Here is a 15209-nt window from a genome sequence, read left to right on the forward strand (position 1 = left end):
AGGGGACTTAGACTTTTATTATGCCCCTCCACATGTTTGTTGTAATGTGATTTTATTTTTATGTTGGAATTGGTTATGGATTGTAAGTCACCCAGATGATTTTTACCCTTGGAGTGGGATAATAAGACATGAATAAACTTAGAAATCAGAACCAGGAAGTGATGTCAGAGGGAGAGCCAAGGCCGGCACAGGAGATGTTGCTCGTGCCAGCAAAGAGTTTAAGAGGTATAGGGGAAGGCGTGTGCACAGAAGGGGGGCAGTGAAGGAGTGAGAGCAAAGAATATGGGGTGGGGGGGTCTATGCCACTGACTGTAGATACGGAAAGTAGCCACTTTAGTTCCAGTGGTATGCAGGCTGACAAGAGTACCTCTCACATCAGATGATCTTGTTCAGGAACAAATGCATATTTGAGTTTAATATTTTGCATAGCTTAATTTAAGACCTTAGGCTACTCATATTAAAAATTTCATGGAATTCTGAGATAGTTAACTGGGGACAAGTTTCAAAATTGGACCACTTGAAATGGAATCACCCAGTGGTAAGGGCTCATGTTCTTATCCTACGCTAATTAGCGTGTAGCAGTATCCATGTGCTAACTGATTAGTATAGTTGTGCCCACTCTTCGCCCCAAACACATGCAAAAACTACCGCGGGACATCTGAGTGTGCCTCCACAGTAGTACATTTTAACTTGTGGTAAGTATGCATTAATTCTTATCACAGCTTAGTAAAAGGGCTCCTTTATGAATAAGGTCATGTGGTCACCTGGTTTAGCCATACTATCAGTGCATGAGAATATCCTTCCACAGATGCGTTTCCAGTTTGCAAAAGCCCTCAAACTCAGGATTGCTTTAATGGGACTGAGGTGGGGTGCTACAATACACATTCTGTCAGGATCAGCACTGCTATCACAGCAGATGTGATATGCTTTTTCCCTGACCAAATCATGTTAATTGGCAGATAGTGCTCTGATTGGTACCAGTTTTAGGTAGAATTACAGCTAAGGTCCATAAGAATCTTAGGAACATAAGCATCGCCATATTGAGACAAACCAAAGGTTCATCAAGCCCAGATTCCTGTTTCCAACAGTGGCCAATCCTGATCACAAGTACCTGGCAAGATCCCAAAAGAATAAATCTGATTTTATTCTATTTATCCTAGAAATAAGCAGTGGATTTTCCAAAGTCCATCCTAATAATGGTTTATGGACTTCTCTTTTAGGAAATAACCCAAACCTTTTAAAACCTTTCTAAGCTAACTGCTTTAACCACATTCTCTAGCAAAAGAGTCCAGAGTTTAATTACACATTGAGTGAAAAAATATTTTCTCTAATATATAATATCAACTGGGCCACCTTTATACAGATTGCCATGTCACTCAACCTTTTCCCAATCTTGACACGCTCTGCTTACTTTACTTTTGTTTACTTAAGGCTCCTTTTACAAAGGTGCGCTAGCGTTTTTAATGCACGCACCGGATTAGCGTGCTCTATGGCGCACACTAGCCGAAAATCTACTGCCTGCTTAAAAGGAGGTGGTAGCAGCCTGCGCGCATGGCAGTTTAGCGCATGCTATTCCACGCGTTAAGGCCCTAGCGTGCCTTTGTAAAAGGAGCCCTTAGGTATCCCCCAGAACCTACATGAAGTTTGGATCGGTGGCCATTCATTTGTACACTAGGCACACAAGAGGGCATTATTAAGACCCCAGAGTGTTAACTTATGTTTCTACACAACAGGTGTCTCAGGCATCATGGAATGAGGTGGGACCAAATAATTACAAAAATCTTCACAATGTTTTATGACCATTCATCCTCCTGGGCTTTACATATTCTTCTTGGTACATATTCATGGTACTATGCAGAAATGTGTTAAAAGTTGGGGTGTTCTACAACATTATTTGCAGTAGGTCCGTACGTCTTGTGCTTTTAATACTCGGATTGTCTTCCAGTATCCCCTGTTTTTATAACGATATATGTTTTTATGTAACACTACATTGTAAACCGCTTAGATATTTGATTAAGTAGTCTAAAAAATTCTTTTAATAAACTTGAAACTTAATAAACTTGAAAAGGGTGTTTTGGTTATTCATATGTTTTCTCTTTTTACATTTGAAGCCCAAATAATAAAGTTACGATTGTCTTATTTTGGTCACACCATCAAAAGAAAGTGATCACTGGAGATCATGTTTGGGAAGATCAAAGGAACCAGCGAAGAGGGCGATCTGCAATCAGATGGCTGAACATATTGAAAATAACCATGGGGATGATGCTGGAGGACCTTTCTGGACTAGCACAAAACCAATTTCTTTTTAGATTCGCAATTCATCAAGTCGCTAGGACTCGAGCACGAGTTGATGGCACCTAACAACAACCCTTTTGAACTGCTCTATGCAGTTCAAAAGGGTTATATTTTGAGCTGTCATTGGTCATGGTGAATATTGCCCTTTGTTGTACTATTTGGAACTCAATAAAAATCTCAAGTATAAACACACACACAGACCGGTTATGAAAGGGTGAAAAATTACAGGTCTCCATTGAAAAAAAAAAAGAAGGTGCAAGATTAATAAATGGATGTGTAATTTTATGTACTATATACATGTATGTGGTTTAGCCATCTCACATGACTCAATTGTGGAATCTTAACACGTTTTTATCATTCCAACACCATGCTTTATGGTTGAAGGATACCTGCAACCAAAGTTAGGTGTTGAGAGGGCCCATGACAAGTAAAAGATCATTGTTGTGGCTTATGGCTGGTAGGTAGCCAAAACCAGAATAACACTGCAGTATGCTACCAAAAAAAACTTTGCATAATTAGTGTGTAATGTTTAAATGTTTCTGGTGTAAAAGATCAGCAATGGCCTTGATAAACAATTAAATGGAAGGCTGCCACTGAAAGGTATTGAGGCATATATAACATATGCCTTTCAGTTAATGTTAACTTGATGCTGAAACCATATTAATGCAGTATATACAATATGAACCCGATATTCAGAGTGATTTAAGTGGGCACTGGCTGAATACTGGGGCATAATTTAGCCAGTGATGACTGGTGTTTAAAAAAATGCTGACTCTCACTGACTGAATATGCAGGAATAAGGAGGACATGGACTATCTTCAACAAATGTTGAGTGTAAGAGCATTTATTACTGGGTATGGTAAAGCAGGGAGAGAGGGGAAGGCCAAAGTAATGAAAATAGAGATGCTAAAATGCCACCTACCATGTCTGTGGGTTACTTCAGTCTTTTTCATAACCTCTCTATTGGGGTATTCCAATTTCAGCAGTTAATATGATTTTCAAAATAAGTTTCCATAAGATTATTGTCAATTGTTTAGCCAGTCAGTACTGCATAAATTCAGTGGAGTGTAATTTTCATACAATATACTTTATTAAACACATATATACACTCTTACCTTATAATAAAAGATTAGGTTCTTACCTTTGCTAATCTTTTTTCTTGTAAATCCACCCTTTATTCCGGGACCAGTGGGTTATTTCTGTCTATCCGCCATGACTTTGTAGGAAGTCTCAAAATTTCAGATACTTAAATCTTTCCATCACTGTGCTAGTGCCTCAGTCAATCTAAAAGCAGCCAGGAACATCTGTAGAGGACAAAACCAAGAGAGAGGGGAATAGGCAGAACTCCCTAACAAGTAAATAAATTCTGCTCATATCAGCAAATGCAAAACAGCAGCAATGAAAAACAAGAGAACAGATTAGGAAACAGAAACCTGAACAAAACAGTGCTTTAGGGAGACACAGACTGCACTGTCAAAAGGGGGCACCTGAAACAGAGACCCTCCCAAAGTGCTAAACTGATTCTGATGGCACTCTTATAAAGGCTGGTCAGAAAACAGAAATCTAGCTTGCCAGTACTTGTAAAGTCATACAATCGGCGAATCAGCAAAGAATAGGGTGGGTTCCCGGAATAAAGTGTGGATTTGTAAGAAATAAGATTAGCAAAGGTAAGAACCTAAACTATCATTCATGTACAATCCCACTTTATTCCGGGACCAATGGGTCGTAACAGAACAGTCCCAAAAATTCAGGGTGGGACTTATGAACCCTTTGCCAGAACAGAGGCACCAAAAGCAACATCCTGATGGCCGCCACATTGATCCTGTATGCAAGGAGGACCAGGTAGCAGCCCTGCAGATCTCATCCAGAGAAACAGCCGATGACTCTGCCCAAGAGGATGAAACACCTCTGGTTGAAGTCCACACCACAAAGGGGGGCTTCTTTCTGACTGCCACATAAGCCGTGGAAATGGTAGTCTTAGAAGCTGGCCTGCCTTTGTAGGCAGGACCTGCCAGAACAAACAGGTGGTCAGAGAAGCAAAACTTGTTGGTGACCTCCAGATATTGCAATAAAATTCTGCGCACATCCAAGGACTGTAACACCCAGTCCTGCTCCCTCAAACCAGAGGAAGCAAAAGCAAGAAGCCAAATTTCCTGATTCACATGGAATGCGGAAATCACTTTCAGAAGAAAAGAAGGAACAGTAAGCAGCATCACAGCAGAATCCATAATACGCAGAAAAGGATCCCTGCAGGAGAGAGCTTGAAGCTCCGAAACCCTGCAGGCTAAGATAATAGCCACCAGGAAGACCGTCTTGATTGTGAGATCCATCAAAGATGCCTGATCCAGAGGTTCATGTGGTGAGTGAGTCAAAGAGTGAAGAACCAGATTAAGATTCCAGGTCAGACAGGGAAAGCACAAGGGAGGCCAAAGTTGAAGAGCAGAAAAGATAAGCTCCTACAGCCTGGCTTGTAGGTAGAAAGACTGAGGAACTGAGGCACTAGCACAGTGATGAGGTATGAGAGGGAGAGATTTAAGTCTCTGAAATTTTGAGGCTTCCAACAAAGTCCTGGCGGGTAGATGAAAATAACCCACTGGTCCCAGAATAAAGTGGGATTGTACAAGAAACATATTTTCAGAAATCTAGCATAGTTAATCCTGTACATGACAACACAGTATCAGCAGAGGGTGCTGTTGCTCTAAAGTTTGCTTACCAATGGAAATAACAGTTTCCAAGGTAAGTTTCAAGAATCCTTTAGCTAAGCTTCATATATGAAAAGAAGCTACCATAGTTGTTCTGTATAATTATTTAACATCAATTATTCTGAAATTGTCTCGGCCAGAGTGGTTTGTGAAAAGAATCAACACAGAATCAGAAATGCATTGTAAGGGCTTTTTTTCTTTATAGGACTGTCCGTGTGAGGCATTTACAGGCAATTTTGTAATAGCAACCATACAGAACATTATTTTTATTTATTAGGATTTATTTGCTGTCTTTTTGAAGGAATTCACTCAAGGTAGTGAATATCATCTCTGTAAAGATAATTTAGCTTCACGATCTATGTATTAAACCAGGGATGTCCAATACGTCAATCGCTATCGACCCGTCGATCGCTCAGGCAACCCAAGTCAATCGTGGAGTCATGTGGTTTCCCTTCTCTTTTTTTCCCCTCCTGACCAGCATGCAATTAATCTGCCTCGTGGAGAACCCCGGGCAATCATAATTCCCTTTTCTTTTTTCCCCTGCTGACTGGCGTGTAATTAATCTGCTTCTTGAAGAACGCCAGCCAATCAGAGTGCTGGCAGGGTAGGGTTAGAAGATCTGTGTGGGATGGAGCTTAGCACCCTACTATAAGGGACAGAAGCAGCATAGTAACATAGTAACATAGTAACATGTTAAAAACAGGTTTAGCGACAATTGTTGGCTTTAGTGCATCTGGGCCCTAGTGTGCAGGAAAGTCCAGCATTAAGACATGCTAAGTTCAGATTCTAACATCTGTTAGTTGTTTTTTTTAAAGTTTTTTTTATTACTGCTTTAATCATATAAAATGCCATGGGGAGGGGTTGATGGGGACTATGCCTTACAGTTTATTTATTTCTTCATTTATTTAGTCCGTCCTCCCAAAGGAACCCAGAACGGGTCAGGAGATCCATCTGAATCGACAAACTGAGACCTTTGTCTCTCTGTAGAAGAACTAGATCCACATACTACAGTCTGCGAGGCCAATCAGGTGCCACTAGGACAACCAGCCCCAAATGACTCACGATCCTGTGAATGACTCAACCTATCGTGGGCCACAGGGGAAACACATACAATAACTCCTGCTCTAGCCACGGCTGGATCAACACATCCAACCCTAGGCTTCTGGGCTTATATCTTTGGCTATAAAATTGATCCACTTTTGTGTTTTCCACTGAGGCCATGAGATCCATCAGTGGGTGCCCCTACCACTGAACAATGATGTTGAACTCTAGTGGGGATAGCAACCACTCCCATGGGTCCAGTGTCTGCTAAATGACATAGTCTGTGAATCGCTTGTTTACTCTTTCCAAAAATACTAGGACTGGGGGAATGCAATGAAGCTACTAAGTAATAGATTTAAAACAAACTGGAGAAAATATTTCTTCATAAATGTGTATTTTTCTCTCTATAAGACACAGCTGACCATAAGACGCACCTACCTGTAGAGGAGGAAAAACCAAGAAAAAAAAAGTTCTTAACCAAATGGTATACCCTGTCCTTGCCCTGTATCCTGTCTCCCCCCCCCCCCCCCCAGGTAGTCTAGTGGTAGGCCAGGATAGGGCATAGGGCAGGCAGACCTAGTGACAGGCAGGCAGGCAGGTAGGCCTAGTGGCGGGCAGGCAGGCATGGCCCCCCAGTACCTTTTTTTAATCACGGTGATCCAGCGCTGTGTCAACAGGTGCTCCTGCCCTTCTCTCGCGAGTCCCACGAGAACTGATGACAGCCATTCAAGCAACGGTGCAGGACCAGGCAGGCACGTGAAAAGCTCACGCCTGCTTTGTGCGCTGCTCTGCCGCTCACTGCTGCAACAGATCAAGACTCAGGCAGCCGTCCAGCGAGGGAAGAGCAGGAGCGCCTGCCGATATAGCGCTGGACTGCGGGATTACAAAAAGTTACCAGGGGGCGGGGAGTATTAGCTCCATAAGACGCACCCTTATTTCTACCCACTTTTTTGTGGGGAAAAAAGTGCATCTTATGGAGCGAAAAATATGGTAATTAAACCCTGGAATTCATTATCAGAGAACGTGATGAAATCAGTTATCTTAGTGGGTCTGAAAAAGGTTTGGACAATTTCCTAAAAAGAGAAGCCCATAGACCATAATTGAGATGGCTTGGGGAAATCCACTGCTTATTACTAGGATAAGCATCATAAAATATGTTTTACTACTTGAGATCTAGCTAAGTACCTTAGGTTAGGGCCTTAGGTTCACCTGTGGTAGAAACAGGATACTGGGTTTGATGCCATTAAAACATCACCAGCTGTGTCACCTTCTTTATCAACTTTTATGTGTAGTTTGTCATCATCCCTGATATTCAAAGGCAGCATGGTTACCTCCTGTGATTGGAGGAGAACCCAAATATTCAATACCAGTGCTGTATCTGGCCACTGGCATTGAATTTCCAGGTCAAAATCAGCAGCTGAAGACTTAGCCAACCAAGCTGATAATGCATTGAGTTCGTCCAATATAAAAGGTATGACCTTATTTCCTTTTTTTTTTTTTTCATTTCTATATACAGTATTACCTTGAAAAGTGGACTAACACAGCTACCACACTATTTCACTATAATGCCTTTGTATTGTTCCATATATTGTGTGCAATTTTGATCACCAAATCCCATAAATGATATAACAGAATTATTCGCTATCCCTTTTAGAGAAGAATAGTTATCCCTACCTGTGCATCCAGGAGTCATGCTGAGAATTACCATCATTACACTGGAATTATCCCTCTCCTGTTCCTGAATACGGGACTGTATTTGTAACGGTCTATTGATTATGATCTGTGTCACTTTTTATCCATTCTACGTAAGTCTGTGCCTACTATCTATACTTTAGGATTCTAATTCTTTTCCAATTTCTTAATACATTGTAAATCTATTTGTAAACCGCTCAGATAGTTCACTCACGAGTGGCATATCAAGAAATAAGCTTGAATTAGAAAAGGTACAGAGAAGAGAAACCAAAATGATAAAGGGAATAGAATGATTCCCCTATCAGGAGAGGCTAAAGAGGTTAAGGCTCTTCAGCTTGGAGAAAGGACAGCTGAGGGGAGATATGATAAAAGAATATAAAATAATAAGTGTGATGGAACAGATAAACATGAATTGATTGTTCATTCTTTCCAAAAGTGCAAGAGCTAGGGGGCACATAATAAAGTTACTAAGTAGAACATTCAGAACAAATTGGAGGAACTATTTCTTATCTCAATGTGTATTTAAGCTCTGGAATTCATTGCCAGAGCATGTGGTAAAAGTAGTTAGCATAATAGGGTTTAAAAAAAGATTTGGACAAGTTCCTATAAGAAAAGTCCATAAAACATTATTAAAATGGAATTAGGGAACATCCACTATTGATTTCTGGAATAAGCAGTATGAAATACTTTATATTTTATTCGTTAGAAACAGAATATTGGGCTTGATGGAACTTTGGTCTGACCCAGTTAGGCAATGCTTATATATTTATGTAATTAAGATATTGAGACTACTAGAGGCAGCCCGGCTACCTTCCATGGGCAGCGGTGATCCCAGATATTCAATACAGGGGCCATATTCAGCCACCTATATTAAATATCCGGGTCACAGCCAAAGGCAGACCTGTTATTTAAGTCTATCTAGCCACTAGCCTTAGCCGTTCAGCCGCAGAATATTGGTTGTGAGTAGCTATGACGTGCAACATAGCCAGTCACCGGGCTATCCATTGACCCGGATATTCAGTGGGAGATAGCCATCTTTCTCTCACTGAATATTGGCAGATAGCTGGCTATCTGCTATTTGGCTGGCCAGGAGCCGTTACTGGACAGCCAAATTGCCCTGAATATCGGCCAGTGTCTCTCTAATCAGAAAATGTAGGAAATGCCTTTTCTTCTGATCTATATTTTAAAATGTTTCCCTTCTCTCACCAGAGGGGAAAACTTTGAGACTGATAAAATCTCACTTGAGATGTCAGACATACACTTTTTTCCTCTCAAAGAGTTCAGAGGACAAGAAACATAGGGCCTGCAAGGAATTGCTGATCAGTTAGGCCCCACTTCTCAGATGACTTTCCAAAACCGCATGGCCCTAGATTTCTGGGCCCATTTACTAATGTGTATTGCCACAATTACTTTCAGTGGGGTTGATCTATTAAGTATACCCTTAACATATTACTGAGTGTTAATGTACATTAGCTTGCATTAACTAGTTACATGAGGTCCATATTTTATGTACAAATTACTCCTTCTTTCTTAAGATTTTCCATTGTTCATTCATGCAACTCTAAGTAGATATAATTATCACAGTATGTCTTTTCTTTTTTTTCTTCTAGTCTCCAAAGTTTTCTATTACTACGATATAAAGCATTTTTAATTATTTCTATTCCTGGCATTCACTCCCAATTTACTTAAATACCTGCTTAAGACAGCAGCTCCTTAGAGCAACAGCAACAAAAAATTACAGTAACCAATCAACCACCTTAATAAACACATTTTTCTCATCACTAATCTTATCAGTGGTGCCAAACTTAACTCCCTCATTCTATAACAGGATACCTAAAGTTAGGCACTATGGTCTATAAATGGCATCTTAAGTTAGGCTCTGGTAGGTTCCCTACCGGCACCTAACTTAGGCCCTATTTTACTAAGCGGCGGTAAAGGTTTCTGCCTTGGCCTGGAATGCTAAATGCTTCACCGCTTGAGCAGTAATGGCACTCGTGGACTCTAGGTGGCGCTATGGAATGGATAATGAATAAGATGTGTTTGTGGAGTATTTTGTGGAGTTTTTCTTCAAAAATGCCTGCTTTTCGTATGGTTCTGGGTAACTCTAGTTAGATACAAGCATATGTGTTAGTTAAGGCCATGCCCAATAGAAGCGTATGAAAAGTTGGTGAATAAAAATCTGAATATGGATGTAGCCAAAGTCAGAAAAATTCACTACAGGTTAATATTAAGTAAAAGCGTAATAATATTCTTTTTATGTACTTTGCTATTAAGCCAGATCATAGAGGAAATCAAGTTTTTCAAGTTTCAAGTTTATTATTAGCATTTGATGAATCGCCTATTTGATTTCAAATATGTTTATTGAGTTTTAAATACAAATAGAGAAACAAATAGTGGAGCAGAAACATCAAATAACAAATGAACAGTGAGGTTCAACAGAACCATCAGGAAATTCAGAGGGTTAATATACAAAATACCTCATATAGAACCTTAGGGGGATAACCAGATGGTCCAAAAGGGACCAAATATAATCCTGGAGAGGAAGAGAAAAAGAGGAGAGAAAGGAAAGAGAAGGAGAAAAAGAGCAAAGCCAGGGAGAAGGAGAAAAAGAGCAAAGCCAGGGTCGCCTATTTGAATTACTAAGCGATGAACAAAATTTAAAAATAGCATAAATTACATAAAAACAAACCAAATAACAAGATTCTATAATTTAATACAAACACGAGAAGGGAGGGAGGGAGGAAAAGTTACAATTTTTATCTTAGAAGAAATAGACAAACAAGGAATCAGGATATACATGAACTCCATCTTGAGGTAGTGACTCCATTTTGTTCTCTGGTTCTTTGTTCAGCTCCCCGCCTTTAGCCTCGTGGTTCTAATTGATACCAGATGTGCTTAAGGCTGGTTAGGAAGAGCATATTGGATTACGTATCCCAAAATGAAGCATAACATGTATTAAATGTGTTGGATGTGTGCAAGGGACCCCGAACGAATGAAGGAATGATTGATATATGAATGAGATATATGAAAGAATGGTGTGTATTTAATTTCTAATATTTTATATATTTTAAACTTGAAGAAACACTAAGGAAAAATCCTAAGGCAACATCTGGAAATAATTAAGTTAGAGTCAGAGACCTGTATCAGTCTCCAGCATAGGAAGGGGGGCATTGGTAGCCCACACTTAGGAAAATGTATCAGTGTAATTTGAAACTGTCAGTTGTTCAAAGCAGGAGGGGGGAGTACCCCTCCTCCTCCTTTTTGTGCTGATAGGGCCATGAAGTTTTCAGCACTTCAAATGCAGTTTCTCCTGAAACAGATAAATATGTTTAAATTTAAAGTTTTTGGTTATGTTATAAAATGTTTATGTATATTCAGAAATGAATGTAAACAAAAAATGATTTCTGGAACTTATATTCCATGCTAAAAAGAAGTTCTTTGTCCAAATTTAAGGACAACCTCTGTTAATGGATTGGCTGACAGCCAATGATGTCATGCAGGACAAAAGGTATATATTGGGGAGCTACGAATTATCGGGTTGAGATCTTTGTCAGCACGGCCAGCATTTGGCGGCTGTAAAGATTTCCCAGATGACGCAACTAATCTTTTGAGATCCATGATGGAAATAATAAAGGCAATAATTATTTTAATATAAAACTTGCGTCATGTGTCATTTTCCATGTAGTGAAAGCTAGCAGTTCAATTGGCAACTGCTGCTTAAAGAGTGCGCTGGTATCCACTTACCCATGCTCACGCTGCTCCGACGCTCATAGGAATGAGCGTTGGAGCAGTGATGGAGCATTTAGCGTTGCGGGCAATGGCAGAAATCGTTATTGTGGCTTACTAAAAAAGGGATTTTTAACAGCAATTTAGAAGCAAATTAGAAACCCTTTTAAAACAAAATGGCACCTTCATTGCATCTACAGAGGTGCCTTAGAATGCCTAAGGTTAACGCTAGAAAGGTTTGGACAATTTCTTGAAGGAAATTGGACCCATATTTCCCAACGGTTTGGGTCCTAGATATATTTTATGTGGATTATGAATTTGTATATTTTGAAATAAAGCCTGCATCTTGAACATCACCATTTCCACAGAGGTTTCATTTTCACTGGGTTTACATATTATGTGCAGGTACTTATTTTGTACTTGGAGCAATGGAGGGTTAAGTGACTGCCCAGAGTTACAAAGAGCTGCAGTGGGAATTGAACCCTAGTGTAACAGCCTGATCTGCTGGGGACCAACTATTAGGCTACTCTTCGGCTCCTTATACTTGCTTGGATACTTGAATCATATAACCAACATACATAATCATAAAATAACAATAAAAATAAAAACAAATTACTGTATAAAATCACAATCATGCATGTATAGTGATAATGAAGCAGTTGGTTAAAAAAACAGTTAGGTCTATCAGTGTGTCTACTCCTTGTAAACGATGATGCTCATAGCTTTTCTAGCTTCTAGTTGCACAGAAGAGATTTTCTTACTTATTTATATTGTGAATCCCTATTATTAGCTCTTTGGCAATATAATTGATGTTGTGTGGAAAGCACCCAATTTATTTAACAGTTTCATAGTTTCTAATGTTGTAACATGAACTTAGACATATTGGCCCCGATTCTATAAAGGGCGCCTAAGTCATGCCTAAAGTTAGGCGTGCTTTAGGCGTCCAATCTAAGTAGTTAATGAGCCAATTAAGGGTCTTAACAAGCGATAATTAGTACTTAGGCATCCAAAGGACGTAGATGCCACTTTGTAGATACAGCCACAATTTCATGGATGCCCATGTTTAAAACTCGCGCTGAACTCAATAGGGGTTGGCGGGTGAGTCGCGGATCGGCAGGGGGGGCCAGTCGGGGGCTGGTCATTTGGGGGGGTTGCGTCGAGGGCAGGAGGGCCTGGGATCCCTCCTGCCCGTATTTTAATGGGGGGTGGAGGTTACAGGGGATCGCGGGCCAGGAGGGCTTGGGCTTCCTCCTGGCCGGATCATGTGGTGGGGGGAGTGGGGGACATCACCGGGCCAGGAGGGCTTGGGCTCCCTCCTGGCCCCAACGGATTCGGCCCGGGGGGGTTGGGGATCACGGGGTAGGAGTGTTTGGACTCCCTTCTGCCCCGATGTCGTCTGGGAGGTCGGGGGTGCCGCGGGGCAAGAGGGCTTGGGCTCCCTCGTGCCTTGATGTGGCTGAGGGGGGTGGATTCTGTAACCGGTGTTGTTTTTGACAGACACCGGTTACAGAATCCAGCTTTTAGGCTCCTCCTTCGCCTAAAAGCCCTTGTTTTGGACGTTTGGGGCTTAGGCTTTTTTTAGGTTGATTATATGGTATAAGTTTAGACGTAGTGGTGGTCTGGGCGTTTAAACAGCTGAACGTAGAGGCAGGCCATTATCAAAAAAAACCTCCTTTTGGACATTTTTTTTTATAATGGACATTTTCCCTTCTTCTACTTTCAATGTTTAAGGCCTTAGGCCAAAAGGAGACTTAGACCTTTTTTTTTATTATGCCCCTCTAAGTGTCTGAAGAGGATGGCTCAACATGTAATTAGGCATTTAACAGAACTTGGATGGTGTCTTCACAATTGAAACAAGAACTAATTTGATAAACTACACACTACACAGGAAGAGATCCCACTGAAAATTCTGCCCTAATTTCACTATTTATTCTTTCTTTCTTTCTTTTTTTTTTTAATTTCTTGTTTACATGATAGGAATAGCCTCAGAATATTTCAGACTACACCATAGGCTTTTCTCATTCAGCCAACTTAAAAACCTCCCTAGTTTCCTTAAAACCTTTTAATCTACAGTACACTTTGGGGCTCATAATCAAAAGAGAAAAACGTCCAAAAACCGGCCTAAATCGGCACTTGGACGAACATTGTCAAAATACATCCAAGTGCCGATAATAAAAACGGGTTTTGGACGTATTTCTAAACGACTTAGGTGTTCACAGTGCCGCTGAACGACCAAAGCTAAATGGGGCGTTTCAGGAGGAGTGTCAAGGGCGGGAGTTGGGCAGGAAGTGGGCCAGCTTAGACATAGTTGTATTGCATGTATAACCGAAAGTTATACAGCCCAGGATTGACGGAACTTGGACGTTGTGATTTAGACCATTTAAAACATGGTCTAAGTCACAAAAACCCATCTAAAGTCACCAAATAAGCACTGCAAACACATAAAAAAGACCCCCACACACTACCCCAGTGATCACCGACCCCCCCCAACCTCATAAAAATTGTAATCACACCTTTAAAATTCAGTTTCCAGACCATCATCACCTGGCAGCCTGGCATAGGAAAGCCTAGTCGTCCAGCACAGATGCAGCTTAAGCCATCTTGAGGGTGGGTTAGGGACCCATGGAGAGAAGGACCCATGCCCATAAGCCTCTGTAATCACTGCATTGATAATGAAACATATGCACTCCCCTATGCACCTCCAAAACCCTTTTCTATTGGCATATAAGTGGCTCCTGTAGCCTAAGGGTGGTAGATAAATGGGTCTAGTGGATTCTGGAGGTGGTTTGGGGGGCTTATCATGACCTATAAGGGAGCTGTAGTGAGGAGTAGACATGGCACCCTTTTTGTGAAGTTCACAGCAGTGTCATGTAAGATACCCCACTATTTAGATGGCATGTCTGGGTGTTCAGTCCATCACTTTGCAGACCCCTCTCATGTCCAACAGGGCTTGTTCTAGGCGTTTTTGACTTGGACAAAAAGTTAAATGAAAATGTGGTATAAAGATGGACGATTTAGCGACTTGAATGATCAGATTGGCAGGACGTATAGTTAGACGATTTTCGAAACCAAAAAATTTTTGGATATATTTTTCAAAAATGTGTCCTAGGCTGTTTTTTACTTTGGACGACATGCGACTTAGACGAAAACGGACTTAGACATTCATTTTGATTATGCCCCTCCACAGTCCTAGTGCTGGTACTTGAAAATCATTTTTTACATCTAATCTGTGTCATCTTCAGTTTTAATTTCAATAAGCTTGGTCAGGCCAAGAAACATATTGCCACTTTGTGATACGAGTGGGATATACCTGGAGAATTGAAAGTTGTTTTTAGTAACAATGGCTGTTTAAGAAACCATCTACTATTAAAAGGGGATCCTAATACCAAATAACAACTTGTTTTTTTAAAAGGGGAACTAGAGTTCAGAAAGATACCTTGCAGCTGGCGAGCCAGATTTAGTCAAAACAGGATATGGATGACTTAATCGAGAGAAGGGGGATGTGCATAAATGGTTTGTGATATGCTCATGTTGGAGCACATACACAAACCGGATTCTGACCATAATAATTTGAGCAAAAAGTGCCTAACTTGTTTGTGACATGCTCATATTGGAGCACGTACACAAACCGGATTCTGACCATAATTTGAGCATAAAAAGACAGGCAGAACTCAGTGAAATCGGGACTTCTCCACTGCTGACGAGCCGTGTGATGCTGAAATGAGATGCTGCGCTGCCTCCGATGTTTCGCTG

General features: G+C 40.8%; 1 protein-coding gene across 1 annotated transcript in view; it reads right to left on the reverse strand.

Moving 5' to 3' along the window:
- The window catches only part of PLPPR1 (phospholipid phosphatase related 1), a 223561-nt gene that overhangs the window by 35437 nt on the left and 172915 nt on the right, over window positions 1–15209 (reverse strand). The window lies entirely within an intron of this gene.

The sequence above is a fragment of the Geotrypetes seraphini genome, chromosome 1 (assembly GCF_902459505.1).
Source record: "Geotrypetes seraphini chromosome 1, aGeoSer1.1, whole genome shotgun sequence".
NCBI classification, from domain to species: Eukaryota; Metazoa; Chordata; class Amphibia; order Gymnophiona; family Dermophiidae; genus Geotrypetes; species Geotrypetes seraphini.